General features: G+C 38.3%; 1 protein-coding gene and 1 long non-coding RNA gene across 4 annotated transcripts in view; one reads left to right on the top strand and one right to left on the bottom strand.

Moving 5' to 3' along the window:
* Positions 1-1,025, bottom strand: part of PACSIN1 (protein kinase C and casein kinase substrate in neurons 1) — a 67,113-nt gene extending 66,088 nt beyond the window's left edge. The window contains exon 1 of one of the 3 annotated variants that reach the window (XM_087719935.1): positions 991-1,025. The gene's annotated coding sequence lies outside the window, so the exon portion shown is untranslated. Of the gene's footprint in view, positions 1-364; positions 435-543; positions 712-990 lie in introns of those variants that run through there. The other 2 variants (XM_014051758.2, XM_014051759.2) reach the window with 2 other exon arrangements.
* A 388-nt stretch (positions 1,026-1,413) lies between these two features.
* LOC148044644 (uncharacterized) lies at positions 1,414-11,329 on the top strand. The gene is made up of 5 exons (XR_015697313.1): positions 1,414-2,195; positions 2,518-2,576; positions 5,335-5,419; positions 7,930-8,108; positions 11,166-11,329. It is a non-coding gene; the product is annotated as an uncharacterized LOC148044644 (long non-coding RNA).
* Positions 11,330-21,835: the final 10,506 nt, after the last annotated feature.

Here is a 21,835-nt window from a genome sequence, read left to right as displayed (position 1 = left end):
GGAGGGTCAATTCTGCAGCGATCGACTCAATCCATCAAAGTCTACATGTGAGGTGGAAAGAAACAACTGTTCGGCCACACGCTCGCCTCTCCTTCCTCATCAGGCGAGAGCGGTGTAGCCCGAACTCATTTCAGTCCAGTCCAGTCAGGGCAACGCACCTGCCCATTGCGGGATGCAGCCCAGGCCAAGTGAAATGCCAGGGGGAACGGGGTAATAAATAATATCAGTAGCAATACTACTGGTAGCATGAACAACAATAACGATGCAATGATCGGAAGCCAGAAAGCCACAAGCCCAACAAGTTCCCCACTAATGCCAGCTCCAGGAGACCCCGACTGCCTCTCAGACGTGCCCGTATACCTACACGGCATCCAGAAACAGCCAGACTTTGGCTCCCTCTTTTCCAGCCTCAATCCACCGGGAGCAGGGGGGGGGGACGGACGGACGCGAGAGAAGATGCCGAAGGTCCGCCCCAGGCACGTCCTTTGCTGCGTTTCTTTTTTCGCCGGGGAGGGAGGGAAGGAAGGAGGGAGGAGGGCTTACCTGCGTGGCTCTGCCCGGCCGGTCCTTAGAGTGGGAGGCACAGCGAGACCGTCCCCCCTCTCTTCGAGAGAGAGCCCGAGGAGTCAGACCCGAGGCGGTGTTGGTTTCTTTTCCGTCCGCCCCCCTCCACTCCCCGCTCGCCCCCTCTCCACTCCCCGCTCTCAAGCGCTCTAGCGGGGCCGTCGGTTTCTTCCGGCGAAGCTGCGGCTAAAGCTGTTGCTTCGCAAAGACTGCAGGCAAATCGCTCCCCTCTCCCACCCTCCTTCTAGCCACCGGCCGGCCGCCAACCTCTTTTTTTTTTTGGCTGGTTTCTATGGCAACTAGGTAATGCTCAGCGCATCCTGCCTGCGGGGACATCGCCCCCGCCCGCTATCCCAGCGCGCGTGCACGCGGACATCCGAGCCCCCGTCTAGGCCCGGGAAGGGACTCGCCTAAGCAAAGGCTTACCGGCTCGCGGGTGGTGGTGGCGGCGGCGGCTGCAGCAGGCAGCCCGTTCGAATCCTCTCCCGAGGATTTTCCCCTCCTCCCCCCACCACCGCGATCTCGTGACACGCGCGTGGGCGCGTGACTACAGGGAGGCCTGGGACACGTGTACGATGCTTCCTCCGAATGACCTGCAAGGACCCCGTCCCGGTTCCGCCAACCGAGAGCACCTGCTTTTATTCTCCGGGGACTAAGCGTCTGAGGGGTCAGATTGGTCTTACTCGTCCCGGCCTACCCTTTTCCCCACGTTTCCGTTTCAGATGGGTACCAACGCATCCAAGCTCCAAATTGCCAAGGACGCTTCCTCCACAAGACTGTAAAAGGAGGGTCGACCTCCCTCTTCTCCCCCCCCCCCCAGCCTCACAATCAGGTTGGTTCCTAGGCACCCTCAAGGATCCTCTTTGCAGATAGTTTAAGAAAAGTGAAGATCGTGGGGTCTCTTAGCAGTGGTCCAGACAGGCTTAAGGCACCTACAAAATTCTAGGCCACAAAAATAATTTCCTGCAAAATAAGAAGGAATTAAATTAGAGTCTAGTTGACATCCCCAAAAAAGCAATGGTATGAAACATCTCGCTGCTGCTCATAGTTGGGCACGATAGTACCACAGCAGAAGAGACAGAGATACTTGCATTATTGGAAATGGGAAAATATTTATCTCCCAAAGAAGAGTGTCACAGGCAGGGGACATCATAATGGACAACCATGATACTCAGAGACACAAAATTGTACCCTAAAGCATTTCCAACATTGTTCCTTAAGTTTTCTATTTACTTTTCTATAGAACTGTTGCCCTTTCTCAGATACTCCTGCAGAAACCCACAATCCAAGATTTTTTTTGGGGGGGGGGATAAACAAGTCAGAAGTTTAGTCTTGCAAGCTTTCGGACTCATGCTGGAGGGCATCCCCAGCATGAGTCTGAAACTCAGAAGACTAAACCTCTTGTTCTGGTGACCAAGTCGGATTGGACCTTGCAACATTATCCTGGGACACATATATTTGCTTTCATTGGTGAAACCAGTCAGAGGGATTGCCTGATTGAAGTAGAATTGGAAGCTGAACAGAACCTTCCAGATATCTTCTGCAAGTGCAAAAAATGTGCAAAAATTCCTCTGAAAGTTCTTTCTGAAGGGAAAACAGATAAAACAATTTGTCAGATGGAAATACTATAGGTTTGTGTCAACTTGTTGCTATTTGTGTACAGTATGCTAACTATTTCAATTTCTTTTCTGTATTTGTGAGGATAATAGCTGCTGTCCTTGGAGAATGATGTGCAAAATAGATGCTAATTCAGTAGATTAATGAAAATATAGCCTCTTCCTTTTCAGTTACAGGAGTCAGTAACCAAATAATAATGATATAGCTATACAATCTTTATGGTGAATTTATATTATTTGATGTAACCTAACCCCACAAGAAGTACCCAATGGGATTTAATCAAATGAACTTGGAAATGTTAGGGAACTTAATGAAATTCTTTTTTTCTAATTACAGATATGAATCAAGATGTGGGATTCAGGCCTTGGCTTTTAAAACCATACTTGTTTTCACAGGTCCACTTAATCATTTGTTTTATAAGATTCTTATGCTTTTATTCTTAAATTGCTACAAAGCTATATGTGTGTACTTAAAGTATGTTTCATTGCACTCAATAAAGATTTCTTCTAAAAATATAGTACAGGTAAATCTTGACTTACAACAGTTCATTTCAAAGTTATGATGGCCTTAGAAAAAGTTATTTACAACCCATCTTCTCAATTACACTATCTTATCATCCCCATAATCATGTGGTTGCAATTTAGGCATCTTGCAACTGGCCCATATTTATGATGATTTCAGCATTTTTGATTGCGATTTGTAGGTGATACCTGACAGGCAAAGTCACTTAGAGAAGCTGGATTTGCTTAACAACTGGGGTAAAAATAGTTGTAAAATTGGGTTTGGTCATTGCTTAGAGATCAAAATTCCTGTTCCAACTATGGTCAGGGGCTAGCTGTATGTATGTATGTATGTATGTATGTATGTATGTATGTATGTATGTATGTATGTATATATGTGTGTGTGTGTGTGTATATATATATATATTTAAAGTCACAACCCCTGGTATGCCCAAATATGGGAGGAAGGTCACACTTCCATTCTCTGTCCTTCGGCTCGTCACAAGAGACCATCCAGACAGAAACCCAATATTTTTTACTGTTGCCTTTTTGTTACATTTGTTATATTTGTGCTGATAAATAAATAAAGGGAGACTAGTATAGATCTATTTCAAATATGGGAGGAAGGTCACACTTCCATTCTCTGATGGTCTCTTGTGACGAGCCGAAGGACAGAGAATGGAAGTGTGACCTTCCTCCCATATTTGGGCATACCAGGGGTTGTGACTTTAAATATATACCTTTCACCCTGGCCTGGCTGATAAGGAGTCAAGCTCTGTAGCTCAATGGTTAACACATCTGCCTAAGAGGCAATAGAGCACAGGTTCGATTCCCAGCAAGGGTATGGCTAGCTGATGAGAGCTAAATAGCTTGAAATAGATCTATACTAGTCTCCCTTTATTTATTTATCAGCACAAATATAACATTATTACACACACATATATATATGTATGTATGTATGTATGTATGTATGTATGTATGTATGTATGTATGTATGATTATTAAAGGCCAAGTGCTCTTCAGCTGTACAAATGAATTCATTTATTTAAAGCAAACAGCAGAAATAAAATATGATAAAACAATCTGCCCAGCCCCTTTCCCAATAAGAATGCTTTAGGAGAGGGGTGTCAAACTCATGCCATCATGTTGTCATCACGTGATGTATCAGGACTTTTCCCCCTTTCTCTAAAATGGGGTGAGCGTGATCAGCACATAACACATCCATCCTGTGAGCCGCAAGTTTGACAACCCTGCTCTAGCACATCATCAGGTGTTTGATTTGAGTTAGTGTTTTGCAACTGGTACAGACATTCCTTTGGTTTCACATAGATATTAATGTGAAGAACTACTTTATCTAGTTTTTTTAAATCCTGATTTGTATTTGATTATTTATTTTATTAATTTATTTACCACTTTTCTTCCTTTCATCACTTTCAGCTATCAGTGTGATATGCACCACAAAAGCTTATATTTTCTTTATTTTGGAGTGATTGTTGTGGTTCAGATTAATCATGTTTATTTTATAATAACTATTGCCACCAGTTGTGGAACTGCCTTTCTTTGTATTCCTTTATTTCCACTCCTAACTATGACTATTTCTGTCCATTGTCTTTTTACTCACCTTATCACACAATTTGCCTATCATTGTTTTCCCTGTCCCTTTGAAACAAACCACAAAGTATTATAAGTGCTGGCATGGAATTCATCCAATAACACATAAATTTGAAGATTTGAATTTGAGTTCCTGCATCCAAGCCAAAGTTATCATTAATTGTTACTTGAACCTGTTCACTGGTGACATACTTTTCTGCTTGTATAGAAGAGCAAATACAATAAGTTAAAATTATTTAAGATGACAAAAAGACATCTTGGAAACAATTTATTCAAGTTTTAAAAACTCTATGCTAGAAAAGCTGTTTCAATGCATTCCATAATTCCTGAGCTAGCTATCCTTTCTCCATTGCACTATGATGCTACAAAAATGGGAAGGTCAGCCTAGAATTTGACAACTATGATGGCATCTTCTCTAAAGGTTACAGCTTTTCTACAAATTAGAAAGTGAGCAAAAAGCATTTTTGTTCTAAGGGAACATCTGACAAATATTCTCACCCTTTTCTTTCAGTTAGCTAAGTGAGATTACAGATCTAATGTCATTATCAGGCAGAGCTATAAAACTTGCCCTTAGAATCAGCTGCAGTAATGATGCAGTTCTCTTAAGGAGGGTTATTTTCACAAGCACTAAGATCAAGTTGCTTTAAGAACATACACCATATCCCTTGTGGCTTCCTCTCTTGCTCTGTCTAAGGTAAAGTCTCATCTTTCTTCTAAAGAGTTCATTTGTCTTCCTAATGAAGCACAATGGGGTATTCAGTCTTCCTCTATCTCCTTGTTTTCCAGATTCCTAGTTTAGCAGGAGAGGCTGTGAAAATACAAATATATATATATTTATATTTCCCGAGGCAGGAATTTGAAAAATATTGTCACCATCTGCCTTCCATTGCTTTGTACCTTTGCTAATTAAAAACTCCTTCTGTAATTTCTTACATCTGGTGTCCTCTTCCTTCATTCTTGTGGCACATCTTGCCTACCTATTATTTTAATCAAAAACCTTTCTAAAAAATCTCAGAGGTTTTCCTTGGATTTTTCATTTCAGATAAGCCACTGTGCTTTAAGCAGGAAGACAAAAAAAAACATGGAGGGGAGGAGAAGGGACGTTAACAGAATGTTCTATTTCTCAGGTAACTGGGAAAGAGGAAAAGAACTGCTTTGGTAATGTAATTGTATAATACAGGCACTGCATAAGTTCTGTGTGCGCATTTGCTACACAGTTCCTTGTGCCAGTTTAATTTATTGATGAATTAATAGATATAAGTAAGTGATGCTTTCTTATGCTCAAAGGTCATAAATAATGAGGGGCTTCTGTTGTGATTGCAACTGCTGAATTTCTTAGATAAACTTAACTTGAATGTGTTGGTTTTGATTTCCGATGTGGACTATTTTTCTAGGTCTATAAAATTAGTAATTTTGAAGCAGATCTGAGTGGAGGTTTTGTTATTAAAAATCCCGGGGAACAGAACATCTGTAAATACCTAGTGTGGATAAGTGCCCCATTATTTAGGTGTCATATAGATGTGTTAATGAAAACAGTCTTTCCTATTAAAAGTCATAATTGAGAGAAAGTTCTTTAAATTTCACAGCATGTGGTTTCATTCTCATTTACACTTAGCACTCTCAGGTCCAGGTCAAAATGTTGTTGCATATGAAAATGCAAAAAATAGCTTTGTTGTGCACCACAGATAATTCTTCTGTATCATCACATTGACTTTGCAAGTGTAATATTTCTGTCCATTTGTATTATTTCCACCCATTTCCATCTAGGTTTGTTTTCCTTGAATGTAAGGCCTTAGGTTACAAACAAGAATGGGAGAAGGATCCATATTTTTAATCATGTATATGATTTATAAAATAGTATACGAACCTTTTCTTAGGCCTGAAAAGATCCATACTTTCAGTTTGTCAGTTTAAAGATATTCCCAGTAAAATTAATGGAATTTTCTTCTAAGGTAGGACACTTAGAATTAAAGTTTCAGCTATAAACTACAAGCCACATTAACATTGCTTTACTCGTATCTGTCAGATGTATTTATTTAAGAACAAAATTTATTGATCACCCATTTGGGCTGATTCTAGATAGTGCAGATGACCCAATGAATACAGAATATGTCAACAATTAAAAGCAATGGTCCCTATTCAGACCCTAAGAGTGTCATCAGCATATTGATGACATCTCATCCCTAACTAATTGATGACTTTTCCCAGAAACTCCATCTAGGTGTTAAATAACAAGATGGTAAGTCTTGTGATATCTCATTTTGGAGAACCGAAGGATTTGACCACTATTCCCCCATGATCATTGACATAATATGGTGCTCTTTACTCCCAAACCTTGCTGGTAATCAAGGAGTATCGTGACCAGCATTAACAAAAGCTGCCAAGAGATTAATGGACTTCCCCATTCAAATCAAGACAAAGATTATTGACTAGAGTGGCCAAAGTTCAATGTCCTAAGACTAGAGTTGAACCCTGTTTGAAAGAAATCTATATAATTTGTTCTCTTCAAATCTATATATATATAAGTGAAATACCACTCATGCAATGTCATAAAATCTCCAGAACTGTAAAGCCTACAAACTTGAAATTTGGCACATATGTTCTTCTTGCCTTCTAAGTGCTCACCAAGAAAGGATTTTTTGAAATTACCATCAGATCATTAGTATTTCTTATATTATTATTAACACGCTCTGATGCTAAGGAATTAGGCATTCTACTCCCTCCCACCTGAAAAGAACTCTGTTCCAACTGCCACTTGGGCATGGGTGTGACCAGAGCATGACTCATCCGGCCTGCTGGCTGGGAGTTTAAACAATGGGGCAAGCCTGAGGGAGAGAAGGGGATAGGAGAGGATCAATGGGGCCAGCCTGAGGGAGAGGAGAGGCCAATGGTAACTACTCATTAATATTCAAACTGTAAGTGTCGATTTATCAAGCCAGATCACATAGTTTCGTAGCAAAGCATGGGTATCCAGCTATTAGTTTGTTTCTAATTGAATCTCCTTCCCTTTTCTCAACAGATTTCCCCGAAAAGCAAATGTTATGCAAAATACCAGAACTAAAATAGTTTCTTCAAGAGAGAGCATATTACAGTTTCCTTCAAGGAAGGAAGCATCAAAGGCATTTATTACTTCCTAAATAAATTCTTCTTTAGCTGAGTGGGCCATACATGCCCCATTCAACTGTGGAAGAAACCAGGAAGGGGTGGGTCTATTCATCATGTGGAAAAGTCGAACTACCTCTCAAATTCCACAAGTATCCCAAGATGAAATGCAAGACAATGCCTTGTTCACCTTACTTGGATAAACCATACTTGGTGACCAAACTGAGGCACAAGCAATGAAGGGAAACCCCACAGATTGAGAAAGGTTTCCCTCCAACATACTTTTTAAATAAAAATCAACCCAAGTACTCTTGGAATTTAAGCCAAAAAGTATCCACATGGCTATCAAGTTCTCTGAGCCAGTTTGTTTTCTTCCCAGAGTCACTAACCAAACCCTGTTTCTCTTCATGGAAAAACATATTAAAGGGATTCTTCTGAATGGAAAAATTGTTACAGAGGAAAAGACTTTCTCTGCCATTCTTACATTTGGATTCACTGCCTTTCTAAACTGCTATTATTTTTCTTTGTGTTTCAGATTACCCTACTTTGGATACATTATGTGAAAAGGGAAATTTTCTCTGAAAAAAGGGTTTAATCCCAGGAAAGAGTATGATCAACAGCAAGGGTGATGTACTCAGTTGCAGTGGTGATGAGTACACCATTGGAAAACCTGAAAAACCAAGTTAGAATTGTCTGCCTTCCCAGGAATACCAGGTAGGAAACTGACCAGATGGGTTACTTCTACTGTATTGTAAGGCTACATTAACCATCTTGCAAATCTAAAAGTACAAATCTCCCACTGTTTCCTTTACAGCCTGAGAAACTAGGGAGGGTCTCTTCTCATCCTCCTTCACTGCCCATTAGGTCGCTGTGAGCTGTACTCTCTCATCTGATTGTTCCCCAGGCAGTTTCTCTTTACCCCATTTCTGAAAAGCTTTTTCACATACTATTGTGGGTATAGATCGTCGTAGAGAATATCTTTCTATGTGGTCGCTTGAAGTAGAAAACAGCAATCGATGGTACATTTTGTGTCCATGTGCGTGTGTAAAATCTCACACATACATGTATCCATAAAGGTATGTTTGTATAATTGGGAACTATGGTTTCTTTCCATAGAAATCCTCTTTCTACACAGATGCCCCATTCTTCCAAACAGTATTGGTATGATGCACTTTTATAACAGCAGTATATAAAAATTATCTCCTGTAAAGTCTCATATCCTTGATCCAGAGCCAAAGCAATGGGACTTTGGCACACTGGTACAAGCACTATTGCAGTTATGGCTAAGCCAATTGCACAGGAGCCAAGACGACATCCAGTGCAATTAAAAAAAAACCCTTCTACTGCCCATATAAAGGTCCAAGTAGTATAACGTACATACTCCCAGGGCCTATACTTTAAAACAATCTCCGTACAGATATGTTGAAGTAGAGCAGGGGTTCTCTACTTCAGAGGTTCCCAAACTTGGCAACTTTAAGATGTGTGTGGACTTCAACTCCCAGAATTCTCCAGCCAGCTATGAATTCTGGGAGTTGAAGTCCACAAGTCTTAAAGTTACCAAATTTGAAGACCTCTGAAGTAGAGATTACCACATCAAGAATGTTGGGAATTGTAGTCCAACTTATCTGAAGGGTATTAGATGAGGAAAGCTTTCTTTCCAACTGCATTATTCCCTTGATGCTTCCTGCCTACTTCTATTTCTTCTGATCTCCCTGGGCATTCACTTTAGCTTGGCTGTACCACATAAGATACTTCCTCACCTATCTGCTCCCAAAGTTACCTACAACTTTGCTTCATCTTTAAAGCTAGCAGATCTTGACTGCTGATTCTGGACCTCCCATTGCTACTTTCACTTGAATAAGGATGTGACTCAAGAAGCTGCTGATCCCAAAACCCCTTTTCCACTTCCTGGGGAATACAAATGCTTGGCTATCTGTGCCTTGAATTAGAAGTACAGAATAATTGGACCCTCTGCAGTTGCTTGCTCAGAAAGGGAATCATTGTGAAAGGCTACGGCATTGTGCAGGTGCCGACAAAACCCCAGTTCAGTTCCACAAAAAACAATCTGGCTTTTGTTTGCTAATTTCCAAACCTTCAGGCTTCTTCCGGAAACCTTTACTGGGTAGGGGCATGGACCCTGACATGAAGGGTTCAGTTTGCTGGCAAGCTGCATGATACTTTGTGAGAAGATACTGTTTGTGAGGCCAGGAAAAGGGCCTTGTTATTTTCCCAAGATCTCAGCCTTGTTAATTTTGTTGGGGTCCAATTCAAGAGACCTCCCAGGATGGTACATAGAATCATTTATGTCACGGTGCATAAAACTCTGCTGAAGAGATCACACTTGCATTTTTCATCTGTTTGGCATTTGTGAGAAAGGCAGGAGAAAGTCCAGACAGTATTGCAAAGGCCTGCAAGTCTTCAGTTTAAAAATTCTTTAGGGTGGACTTTCCCTGATGTGCTGATAAGCCATTTACCGCCCCCCCCTCACACACATTATGTCTGTCTAGTAAAAATAACTACCAACTCCTTATTTAACTGGTATAATTGCTAAGCCATGTTCACATACTGCATACATAATTCATAATTACTGTATGTTTGTAATTTTAATTGTTCATTCTTTAAAGTGCTGTAATTCCTAAATGGAAAAAGTTTGGACACAAGTTTATGTATCATAAAAATAGGACAGGCATATAATTCAACATTAGACTGAAAAAGATCAAAAAAAATATAGGCAATCCTTCCTTTGAATGCTTTGTAATAGAAAGCATTCTGGAAGATATTTTTGCTGGTCTTCTTTCCCAAGCAGAAGTAGGAAAATGTACTTTCTTAATTCCACTTATTTTTATACATTTAAAATTTATTTGTGTAACTTTAAGACTCTTAACTGCCTGCGTTTATTTTTTCTGTTCCTTCTTTAGCCCTTTTTCCTTTGCAGTTACACCTTTCAAGTGGTAACCTGCTAGTGGGACCAGCTTATATTGATTGACCTTATATAAACTGCTCAGGGAACCTTTTCATCAGAAGATAAATATTCATTTCAAGATAGAAACGCTTGAAACAAGCATTTAACTATTTAAAAAACATCAGTGTTGTTTCCTATGCTCTTTTCATCCTGAGCACAATCTATAATGTCACAAGGATTCAACCCTGTTTTCACCCTACAGTATTCTCCACAGATTATTCAATTAATTAGAATTATTTCCAACTTTGTACTTAAGAACAGAATTACAGGTTTCTGACAACCATGAAAACTGTAGATTAGATGCTTCTGTCCCAAATGCTTTCTTTGATTGCCTTTAGTTAGGAATCTCTCTTTTTACTCCGGAATGATTATTTTAGTTTGACATTGTTGAACCTGCAATACCACAAGCTTGAGCTTTATCATTTTAAAATTCAAGAAGAAAAACAATATCGGAAACAAGTAATTTATCAGAAATATAACTGCTAATTTCCTTTTATTGGGGCTGTATGACACCATCCACAGAAAGGCTAAGAGGTCCAAAAACAAAATATTTATTTGAGACCCGTCCCATCTTCTCTGATCTTGTCCCTTCTCCCTGCATTTCCCTGCCAGTTTTTGCTTTGTAAACACAAGTACATGAGAAACCTCTGACTTAATAATAATAGAATTAGGAGGGTAAGGATGAAAATGATGACCTTTATCTGAAACTGAACTTTGAACTATTTATTTGTATTACATAACTAACTATGATGTAATCTTTATGCTTTATTCTAGCAATTTGGTATTTTAATGAAGACTTTATATTTTAGCTTGCTAGCAGTGCTGTTAGGATTGTGTAGGTAGTGGCTAGCCTTGTTGGAGGCCAGGTTATAAGACTGCATATACAAGACTGGGAGAGGTGGGCTATGCTGAAGACTGGAACAGCTGTGCTCTGCAATTGCCCTGCTGGCACCTATGTCATCACAACGAGTGGGAATGAGTAAGTATTTGCCAGAGGAGATTACTTTCTACTTCCAAGACATGGTATGATTGTTGTGTGCTTTTAAATCATGTATTGTTTTTGTGTTGTTGTTAATTTGTCTGTATCCCCCCTTCCCTGGTTTGAGTTGTGAGCCGCCCTGAGTCCCCCTTCGGGGGGGAAAAGGGTGGCATATAAATGAAATAAACATTAAACATTAAACAACATCTAATGAAATGTACAACATCTCTTGGCTTTCTTTGAAGTGAATCTTATTTTTCAGAGAGGGAGGGAATAAATCTTGGTGTGTTAAAAACAAAGGGTGTGTCTCATGCTAGGTCTAAAATCTGAATGAAAGACTTTTTGCCTGTGAAAGCTTGTGCTGCAAATTTTGCACAAGATTGATCAGAGCTTCTTCTAAAAGTTAATATTAAACCAGAACCATTCCCACCCAATTCCCAACTCTTTAATTTGCTCATCTTGTTTCATAGATATTTAAAAAGTGGTTCTTGTGCACATAGACTTGTGGAGTCTGACACAGCCATTCCCTTCTCCATACTTTACTCAGACTCAGATTATTGAGTTTAGTTGCAGAAGTTTTGTCAAAGATTTATAACAACAGATTAGTCAAATATTTATGTAGAAGTGGCTGAAGTGTTTATATTGGTTCCTTTTCTTCAAAGATATGGCTGCAAGATGTTTGGCAAATGGCCACATTGACATAAAAGGGTGATATATGGATGGCTATTCTCAGTAATTGTGACAATGGCAAAGATTTTCCAAATTATGCTTTCATTCTGCCCCAGCAGTCATAGATTAATTATTTTACTCCAGTTATATTTTCCTTATAAAGTATTGCAAGAACATTAATAGCCAGATTAAGCTTTATCTGTCTGTATTGAGATTTCTTATTCCTCTTCTTTGAGCTGTTTTTATGCTTCTCCAAACAATGCTAACTATTGCCCTTTGAGAAAAGTGCTAAGTATAGCCAGCATTCTGAAATCCGACAAAAAACAGATAGCAAGGTTATTTTGTCCTTTTTTACTCTTTCTTCTTTTTCTCTTCAACAATAGAAGAATGATATTTTAAAATGCCACGTTATAAAATACAATGATACATCTATAGTCCTCTTTTGTATCTTCAGAAATAGAGGAAATTTAAGAGATGTCTTGCCAAACTGACATTGCCCACTGAAGTTGGCTGGACCAGTGTTTGCAGGGAATGATCCAAACAACCTTATTGGCATTATTCCCTAACCTCAGATCTATCATATGTTCACAGTTGGGATCAGAATTTCCATTGCTAAGTAAGGCAGTTGTTCAGTGAGAGTAGGAGAAGGAGTGACAAAACTTACAGAGGAATTAAAAGAGGATCATCCTAGAGTACCACAAGTGGATCATGTCTAACCCCCTTGAATTCAATGGACCCTTATCTAACTCCAAGCATATGCTAACTGTAGTTGAGAAGATTCCTGTGCATAGGCTGTTTAGCAATAAATCAGTTTAATTGGATTTCCAAGGGTGAAGTTGGTCTTTTTTTTCCTGACAGTGAGTTGCCTAAAAGGTTTTACAACTTTTTTTGCTATGGTTAAATGAATTACTATAGTTGTTAAGTGAATCATATGTCCATTAAGTAAATCCAGCTTACCCCATTTACTTTGTTTGTTAAAAGTCAGCTAGGAAAGTCACATATGACAATCACATGACCTCTAGATTCAGGTGCTTAGCAACATGCCATTTGCAAGATTATTCTCAGTCTATGATTTCCTAATAGGCTAAGTTGCATTCTCACAGACTTTTCCCCATTATTCTAGGTATTAAAAGCAAAAATAAGTAGCTAAATAAGTTAAATTGACTTTATTGATTGTAATTTGGAAATTCTCTATGTGTGATCGTTGCTTATTTTGGTTTTCTCCTTTCCCCAAATAATGAAATTTCCCCTTTCCATAAATGATGTTTAATAACTTTGTTATTTGAAGAAGGAAGTTTTAACTGAAGCCTTAATCACATGCAAAATTGCTTGACATTGTAAAAACAAACAAATCCCAAATCCTAAGAATGACAAGTTTTTTTTAAAGATAAGAACAATCACACTTCTATTTTCTTCCTACCAATCTCCAAACCTGTACTAGAGGCCTGGAAGTTTGAGGGTTCTGCACAGAATCTTAGCTGTTTCTAAACTATAGAGGTAGCCCTCAACTTAGGACTACAATTGAGCCCCAAATTTATGTTACTAAGGGAGAAATTTGTTAAGCGAGTTTTGCTCAATTTTATGACTTTTCTTGCCACATTTCTTAAGTGAATCACTGCCGTTGTTAAATTATTAACCTGGTTGCAAAGTGAATCTAGCTTCCCCATTGATTTTGCTTGTCAGAAGGTTGTAAAAGGGGATCAGATGACCCCAAGACACTGCAAAATATGTCATAAATATGAACCAGTTGCCAAGCATCCAAATGTAAATCAAATGACCATGGGGATGCTGTGTGAAAAATGATTATAAGTCACTTTTTTCAGTGTCATTGTAACTTTGAATGGTCACTAAATGAACTGTTATAAGTTGAGGACTACCTGTACTTCTCTGGACAGGGAGCTCTGACATTGCTCCTGGGATGTGATGGAGCTACTCTGTCAGTTTAGGAGTAACAGTCTCAAGTGTTCCTATCTCCACTGAGACAATTTTGGCTTCTACTTTCCACATCTCCCTCAGGCCCTGGTACTTCTCCTTTCATACATATGCATACATATATACATACATACCTATCTTTATAGATAATAAACAAAATAAAATGTAAGATAAAGTTAAAATACATTTATAAAACAACCTAACTAGCATCTGTGAGTGAATGATCATAAGGGTGATCATAAGAGCAGGGTGCAGTCTCAATATAAATTATGAAGTAGACGTTAGAATTATATAAAGTATAAAGATAAAGGTTCCCCTCGCACATATGTGCTAGTCATTTCTGGCTCCAGGGGGTGGTGCTAATCTCCGTTAAAAAGCCGAAGAGCCAGCGCTGTCTGAAGATGTCTCTGTGGTCATGTGGCTGGCATGACTAAACGCCGAAGACGCATGGAACACTGTTACCTTCCCACCAAAGGTGCTTCCTATTTTTCTACTTGCATTTTTACATGCTTTTGAACTGCTAGGTTGGTAGAAGCTGGGACAAGTAATGGGAGCTCACTCCATTATACGGCGCTAGGGATTCGAACCACTGCTGACCTTTCTGATCGACAAGCTCAGTGTCTTAGCCACTGAGCCACTGCGTCCCTCATATAAAGTATATAAAGTTATATAAAGTATAACAACATCCAAATTTATAAAAAGGTGATTAATAAGATACTTAATATGTGTTAGGTAAACTCCCCATTGGGAGAGCAAGTACGTTCAGCGAAGCGTTGTGAGAGTTGTGTTGGAGAACACACAAACCAGCATACAGAGACACTGCAGTTTAAATAGGCTTTTACTTTTGTGGAAATAGAGGTATCAGAGTCCATCAAACAGTCCAAGTCATACACGGATAAGACAGTCAGTCATCAATGTCTTTCAGTTAAGGGATAATCCGAATAACATAGTCCAGTAACATAATCAGTCCAGTAATCAATGTTTGCTAACAGTTGCAAAACCTACAATAGCTCACGGCACTCAGATCAGATCAGCCCAGCATCTAACAAACAGTGAGAGAACTAACAGTCATTCTGGCTCCCTCTTATGGCCGATTGAGGAAAACAGCAACCAATCACATTTTACAGTATGCTTTAAAGAAACAGGTATAGCATTGTTACATGATTTATATATTACCAACCCAACCGTTAGAATTATATTCCTAACAATATGGACCATTTCACTCCACTGAGTTTTCATGTGGCTTCAGCTACTCATTTTAATTTTAAAAAATTGGTATTAGCTAACTGAAACAAAGCACACAGTGTGAATGTCAGTTGAAGACTGTTCCCTGAAAAATAAAAGCAGAACTAAGGGTCTAATTAAAATGGGAGGCAGAGCTGCCTGTTACTAAGTGCTAGATGCAGTAAAAAGAAGAAAATATTTTTATGGCACTTTAACATACTTATTTGAAAAAAATAATCACTAATTCCCTAAAACGGGTTGGATTATATTTCATGCAGGTTGATATCATAAGAAATCTGTTAGTCAGAGAGTCGACAGGAAGTTCTTCATCTGGACAGATGTGAGGGGTGTGGGCTCTTAAGAGCCTCACATTAACACTGTCTGACAAACCGTCTCTGAGATCCTTTTTGGGTCAGAACCCCCACTGGAGGTGCGGGCGAAGAAGGGCAGCATCTCATCAGACCCAGAGGGAGGCAACTGGTCCCTCGCAGGTTGGAGATTTGCCTTATGAAAACTGTCGGAGCGGCAGTCTGCAACATGGCTGATAAGATGCTGACTTTTTTGACAAAGCAAATGTACAGGAGGGTACAGAAAAGACCGGTAAGAAAATTTATCTAATCCACAACTATAAATCAAACCTGGAAAAGGCAAAGAAATCTTGAGAACATAAATAATATTGATGGTCAGATCGGGATTTTTTTGACCTGGGGAAAATTGAAGAGAATGGATGTGCCAAAATAAAGAAAAGGGTGAAGTCAGGAACAGAGAAGCGGGACAAAAGACTTACTAGGAAAAAATCAGATAATTAGAAACGATTAAATGGGAAAATATAAAGTTAAGATAAGGACTTTATTCCTAAACTGTGATAATAAAATGGAGTTGCTAACTGGTTGAATATGATAGTGGAAAGATAGCTGAATAAAGGTTAAAATATAAGGAATATGGATAAATATGAAACTAATATGGGGAGGTGATAAAGCAGAGGTTTGTGATCCAACTTTTTAACATGATAATTAAATTGAGTTGCCAACTGGTTGAATATGACAATAGAAGGACAACTAAGCATGGGTCAAAATATGTTTACCACTCGTTATTTTATATAATAGATTAAGGGAAGTGTAACGAACATTGAACAGCGAAGATTGTAATCTGGAGACAATTAAGGGTAATCCAATCCAAGATATGGAAAAATGAAGAGGGAACATGAAATATACCTACAATGGGAAACTATTGAGATAAAAAGACAGAATCACTAATGGGGGGCATGTAAGGATGTATAATTATATAAAGATAATGATGAGAATAGTGAGGAATTGTAATCAGGGCTACATCTCGGTGAAAATGTGGCTGTTTTTTTTTTAAAAAGCACAATGACTAGATAGATAGATGATAGATAGATAGATAGATAGATAGATAGATAGATAGATAGATAGAGATAGAGATATTTCTGTTATATATATTTTTTACTAAAAAGGAGAAAAATTAAATGTGTATATCGAAAAGGAATTATAAATACCATCAACATAAAATGAAGCTCGTTCAGAAGCTGAAATACACCAAGTAAATGAGATGAAGAGTGGGAAGTAGAGGAGAAAGGTAAGGGAAGAAGAGAGAAATAGGAGAGAGGGCAAAGTGGGGAGAGAAGGAGAGGTGGAAAGGGAAGAGAGGAGAAGGGGAGAGGAAGAGGAAGCAGAGAAGGGAAGGACGACAGAGGGAAAAAGGAGGTAGGGAGGGGGAGGAGAAGGGGAGTAGGACGTGATGGATAAAGTACAAATATGGTTTATGGAGAGCAGAAGAGCCAATAATTGGTTTTTGGGAGTTGTTGGTAAGATGAATTGATGTAAAACATTTAATAATTCAATATGATGTTGGTTATGTATTAGTATTCATGTGATTATATGTTATGAAAATGAAAAAAAAGTAATGAAAAAAAGAAATCTGTAGTGTTTAAGATGTTGAAACTCATTCTCTCTCTGTGCCTCTCTCCCTCTCTCCTTCCTTCCTTCCCTCGCTCCCTCTCACACACAGCTGGCTACTTCTCTGAAAAATGTTTGCAATCCCCCACCAAAATATGGTGGTTTTAAGGAGGTAGTAGACATTCCTTTTTTTTCTTTTTCCCATTGTTCACTGACTTCTAAAAACATTTCAGAGAATGAATTAAACATGGTTTTATCCATTCTTTTATGTCTGGATATGTGTGCACATTTTCAACCATTAAATCAGATTGGCAATCACCATATGGGACTACAGAATTAATGCCAAGCTAATCCATGACAAAATAGAGAAAACAAAACTATCAGTTGCACAGACACCAATTCACACATTTGTGCTTTTAGTTGCAGCATCTGGAGTTGTCCAGCTGTCTTCATGAAAAGAGATGGACAACTGTAAGGTATGGTTGATCAAAAAAATTGCCTTGTCTGGAAAGATGCTTTCCTCTATATGCATCTTGATACCAGAAGGAAAGCAAATATTATGAGATACATAGCTTAGGCACTATAATAAAAATTAGATCTGCATGTGGTTGTAGCAGTTCCTAGAAAAGTTAAGGTTTAGATATGAAGGAAAGCATGATTAGAAGTGAACAGAGTCAAGTGTATTCTAGACGTGTGCCAGGCAACTTTATTTGGCTTTGATTTACTAATGAAAAATACACTTTTTTTCTTTAAAAAATGTGTATAGTTGTCACAGATTAGCACGATGCTTTGCAGATAAGATTGCAGTTTCCAGAATTTACAGCCAGATGCATCCCCAAACCATCTAGGGCACAAGATTGAAGATGGCTGCCTGAATTAAAATAAGGATAAACTTTGTACTATGAACATTAACTCATTTTCTCTAGACAAGCCTTATAATTGCCACATTTTGGATTGAAATCAGTAGGATAGTTATTAAGATTCAGTCACTATATGTTAAGCATGTATATGTTACTCTTCTCTATTTTCCATATATTTGGAGTCTATCAAGAACTATTTCAGATATGGGGTTAATTTAAAAAATATAACATTGGAAGAGAAGTCTGATTTGTAGCAATAGATTTTTGTTACATGTTGTCTGTGAACATTTGAATTATGTGTATATTTTTGATGAAGAAGCAAGGAAGAAGACTTCTAATCAATATACAGTAATGCACTTTTGGAGTTGCACTGTTTAATAACATACTGTTTTGATATCCACACTTTTTTATCATGATTATTAACTTCAAGGATAATTATGTTGTTAATACTTTGTCACACACATAGAGTTTTTCTTCTTTTATTTAATTTGTTTTAATAACATAAAATATGTTTCATAGAATACTAGCAGGGGAAACAAACTGAACGAAAACAAATTCAATAACATTGTAGAATTTAACATTATTTAAGGAATAGTTCTGTTGAACACTACAATAATTTTACTTTACTTTTCTGGATTAAAGCACATTATAGTTAAAGGTTCTCTACATGTTTTCAAATAACTGAAATTCAGGATGGAAGAGCTGTTATTATACTCTAGTAAGACTGAGCAGCCTTATTATATAAAGAACTCTTGGGAAGATTGTCCTGAGGGAGATGGGGGCAAACAATCTAGCAGCTGACCATTTCTCTCTACCATAATCTGTTTTCAATCCTTTGGGCTTCCACTTCAGAAATAGTTGGCCATATAAAAAGGTATAAAGCTAAATCCAAGAGGATTCCAGCTGATAGTGTTGAAGTACTATAAATGGGCCAGAGCTTTAAAGCTATGGAACAGCTGATCTTAGGATAGTGCCAGTAGTCTATTTCCAGGGAGACAGTGAGCAAATCAGAGTGACAAGTCAAAATAGTTCTCTAAATATTGTATCCAAGCATTATACCAATGGAGCTGCCACTCAATAATTATAATGGATTTCAACAAACATTAAATATATATGCTATATATCCACATACATACATATTCATCTATAATGCCATCAATGTACTATTGCCACTTTGCAGTCCACACACAGCGTGTTATAACAACTTTGGCTGATGGTTACTTCCCAACATGCTACAAACACAATTCATCCATTAACATTATTCTTAGTCCACAAGTCTCAATATACGTGATGCTGCTCTGTTCATCTGATAGCAGTGAATTACCTGCACTTTGGTCCTGTTAGGAGGACAGCACAGAAACGGAAATAGTGAAATTATAGCCATTTCAAGTAATTTGAACTGCTGAGAGTGGAACCATTCAAAAACAAAAGACTACTTTATGCTACAGAAACCAAAGAGAGATCTTTGTGTGAAGTGGCACTGCCTCCATACAATATATTTTCCATGAAGCATGAATAAAATAGAGCAATGCAGCATAGTAATAAGAAACAGAATCTTAAAAGTGTAATCATGTTTAGCAGTTACCTGATGCTATCTTGCCCTGATAGAAGATGATAGGCCTAATGCTCATAAAAATGCATAGCAGATTGACCTAAAACATACAAAGCATAAACTACATACAAATGTCCTCTGGATCATCTAGCAAAACATGAGTACAATTCCAAGATGACATAAAATGGAGCCATCCCTAAAAGGATAAGAGGATTGTTCATTATGTACCTCTCTAGAGGGGCTGCAGTGACCATCAGATGTTGGCAGAAAAGTAGTATCCCACGGGTGGTCAAGTTGGCAGCAATGTACCTTGCCTGGCTCACTTGTAATCTAGGATGCCAGTTGCCTGGCAAGATTCTTCCTTTTCTTTCTCAGCCTGTGCACGTTGAAGGAAGGTCACAGCAGATGGGGTGGGGGGTGGGGGGATAAAGATCAACCCAGAGATTAGGGAGGCATTTTTAGCCAACCAATCCCTGGCCGTGCTCTGAGTAATGACTTGCTGACAGCACAAGGTGAACACATTACTGCAGAGAAAGCAGAAAATAAGCTAAAGCATCAGGGGTGTTCTCCTTTTCTTGGGATTTCCTTTATGTTTCATTCCTTTTCCATTGCCATCTTGATCTTTTCTCTGACCTTGGACGTGGCCTCCCCACATCTTCTAGCTTTCTCTCTCCTTTTCTCAATTATTTTTACTTTCCTATCAGTCTGACCTACCATCATCCTTTCCTAATCCTTTAAGACAAACTAGGAATCATGACTTTTACTTCAGTTTTTGCCTGTGGCAGGCTGCTTAGTATTAATATTGTGAGTTCCAGGTCATACTGGGATCCCAGGCAAAAAATGGAAGGTTCTCCATCTGCACACCTTGATCCCAATTTTGAATTTCAAAAAATATTTTCATTTGACATGTCATATGTATGACAGATATAAAACCAAATTATGCCCCCAAACATCTTTATGGATCTGAGCTCAAGAAACATTTAATAGAAGAGAAATAGCAGACAAATAAAACCTGATTGAGGTTCTGGGATTATTGGAAAACCAACAAGGGGGATTTAAAATTAAATCAAAAGAGCAATTAATAGCAGGACATTTTTTAGTGTTTTTTTTTCATTTACAGTTATTAAAAAGGTTCAAAATGGACACAAAGACTTATGGTATGGAGCAAAGTAAGATAATATGTGAATTATAATTGTGTGTATACTGATGATGAACATGTAATTGCTAAAATGTATAAATTTTGTTGAAATTTAAAACAGAGGAAGAACAGGTTAAAAGAATATAGGAGAAACTGGACTAAGAACTTCAGTTAGCCTTTTAAAATTTGTAATACTGTTGGAAGAAAAATCCATCTGGTTCAGTTCCAAGCTGGGAGAAAGACACTGGAAACTGGAGGCTGATTGGGAAGATGGTTTAATAATGAACAGAAGTGTCTATGGTTTTGATGCAGCTGACAAAATGAAGTTGAGGGGAGGGGGTTATACCTTCTTTGTGCTTTGTATTTGAGCTTCCTGTTCCCATGCAAGAACATGTTCTTTAATATTCTATTGGCTGTTATGTGGGTCATGTAGGGGTTATAGCTGGCTCTATAAGCAAAAGGGGAAATGCAAATCCTAGGTGTTTGTCTGAGCAAATCTGGTCAACCTCTGGCTTATTGTTGATCAGTTCCAAGGTTTCTGTGACTTTGAAGTTTGGACTGCTCTGAGATGTTACAATGAAGGAGCTTGTGTTCTGAAAGGCTGTTGGGCAATTCCTATTGTGGCTAATGACTTTTGTCCTGTGTTGGATCTTGGGTGAGGGGCTGATTTTAATCCTATCACTCTGCTTTTGTTAGCTATCAAACTTTACTGCAAGGAGTTTTGAAATATCCTGTCTTGAATGGATTTTTGCCTGCAGTATTTGCTTTGCTTATGAATAGAGCCATCTAGACAGTTGGTTTCTTCTTTCAACAAGCTCTTTACCTCTTAAGTGCTAGCATCTCTAAAAACATTTCTCCATTTCTCATTTAGGGAAATATAATATTCTGCCTTTTTAATATTCCTCAAAATATTTCATTCTTCTAGAAGGGGGGCTTCCTACAATGCTTTAGTTTTAATATTTTTTGTTCTTATTTCTGTTTTATCTTTGTTTTTATTTATGCTTTTATACCACTTTTGATGTCTTTATTCTAAACCACCCACAGTTACTTAGGTGAGACAGACATTGTAGAAATGTGATAAATAATAGTAGTATACAATGCAACATTTATGTTGTAGTTCTTGAGGTAGATAGTAAGAAGCCCAATTAACAAGTAAGCAGAAATACTCATTATTAATTCTGAAATCAAAGTCTAAAGATCCAGAATGTT

This window comes from Thamnophis sirtalis, unplaced genomic scaffold (assembly GCF_051295495.1).
Source record: "Thamnophis sirtalis isolate CommonGarterSnake01/CBP01778 unplaced genomic scaffold, rThaSir2_p1.2 scaffold_7, whole genome shotgun sequence".
Taxonomy (NCBI): domain Eukaryota; kingdom Metazoa; phylum Chordata; class Lepidosauria; order Squamata; family Natricidae; genus Thamnophis; species Thamnophis sirtalis.
This window is presented reverse-complemented; position numbering and strand designations above follow the sequence as displayed.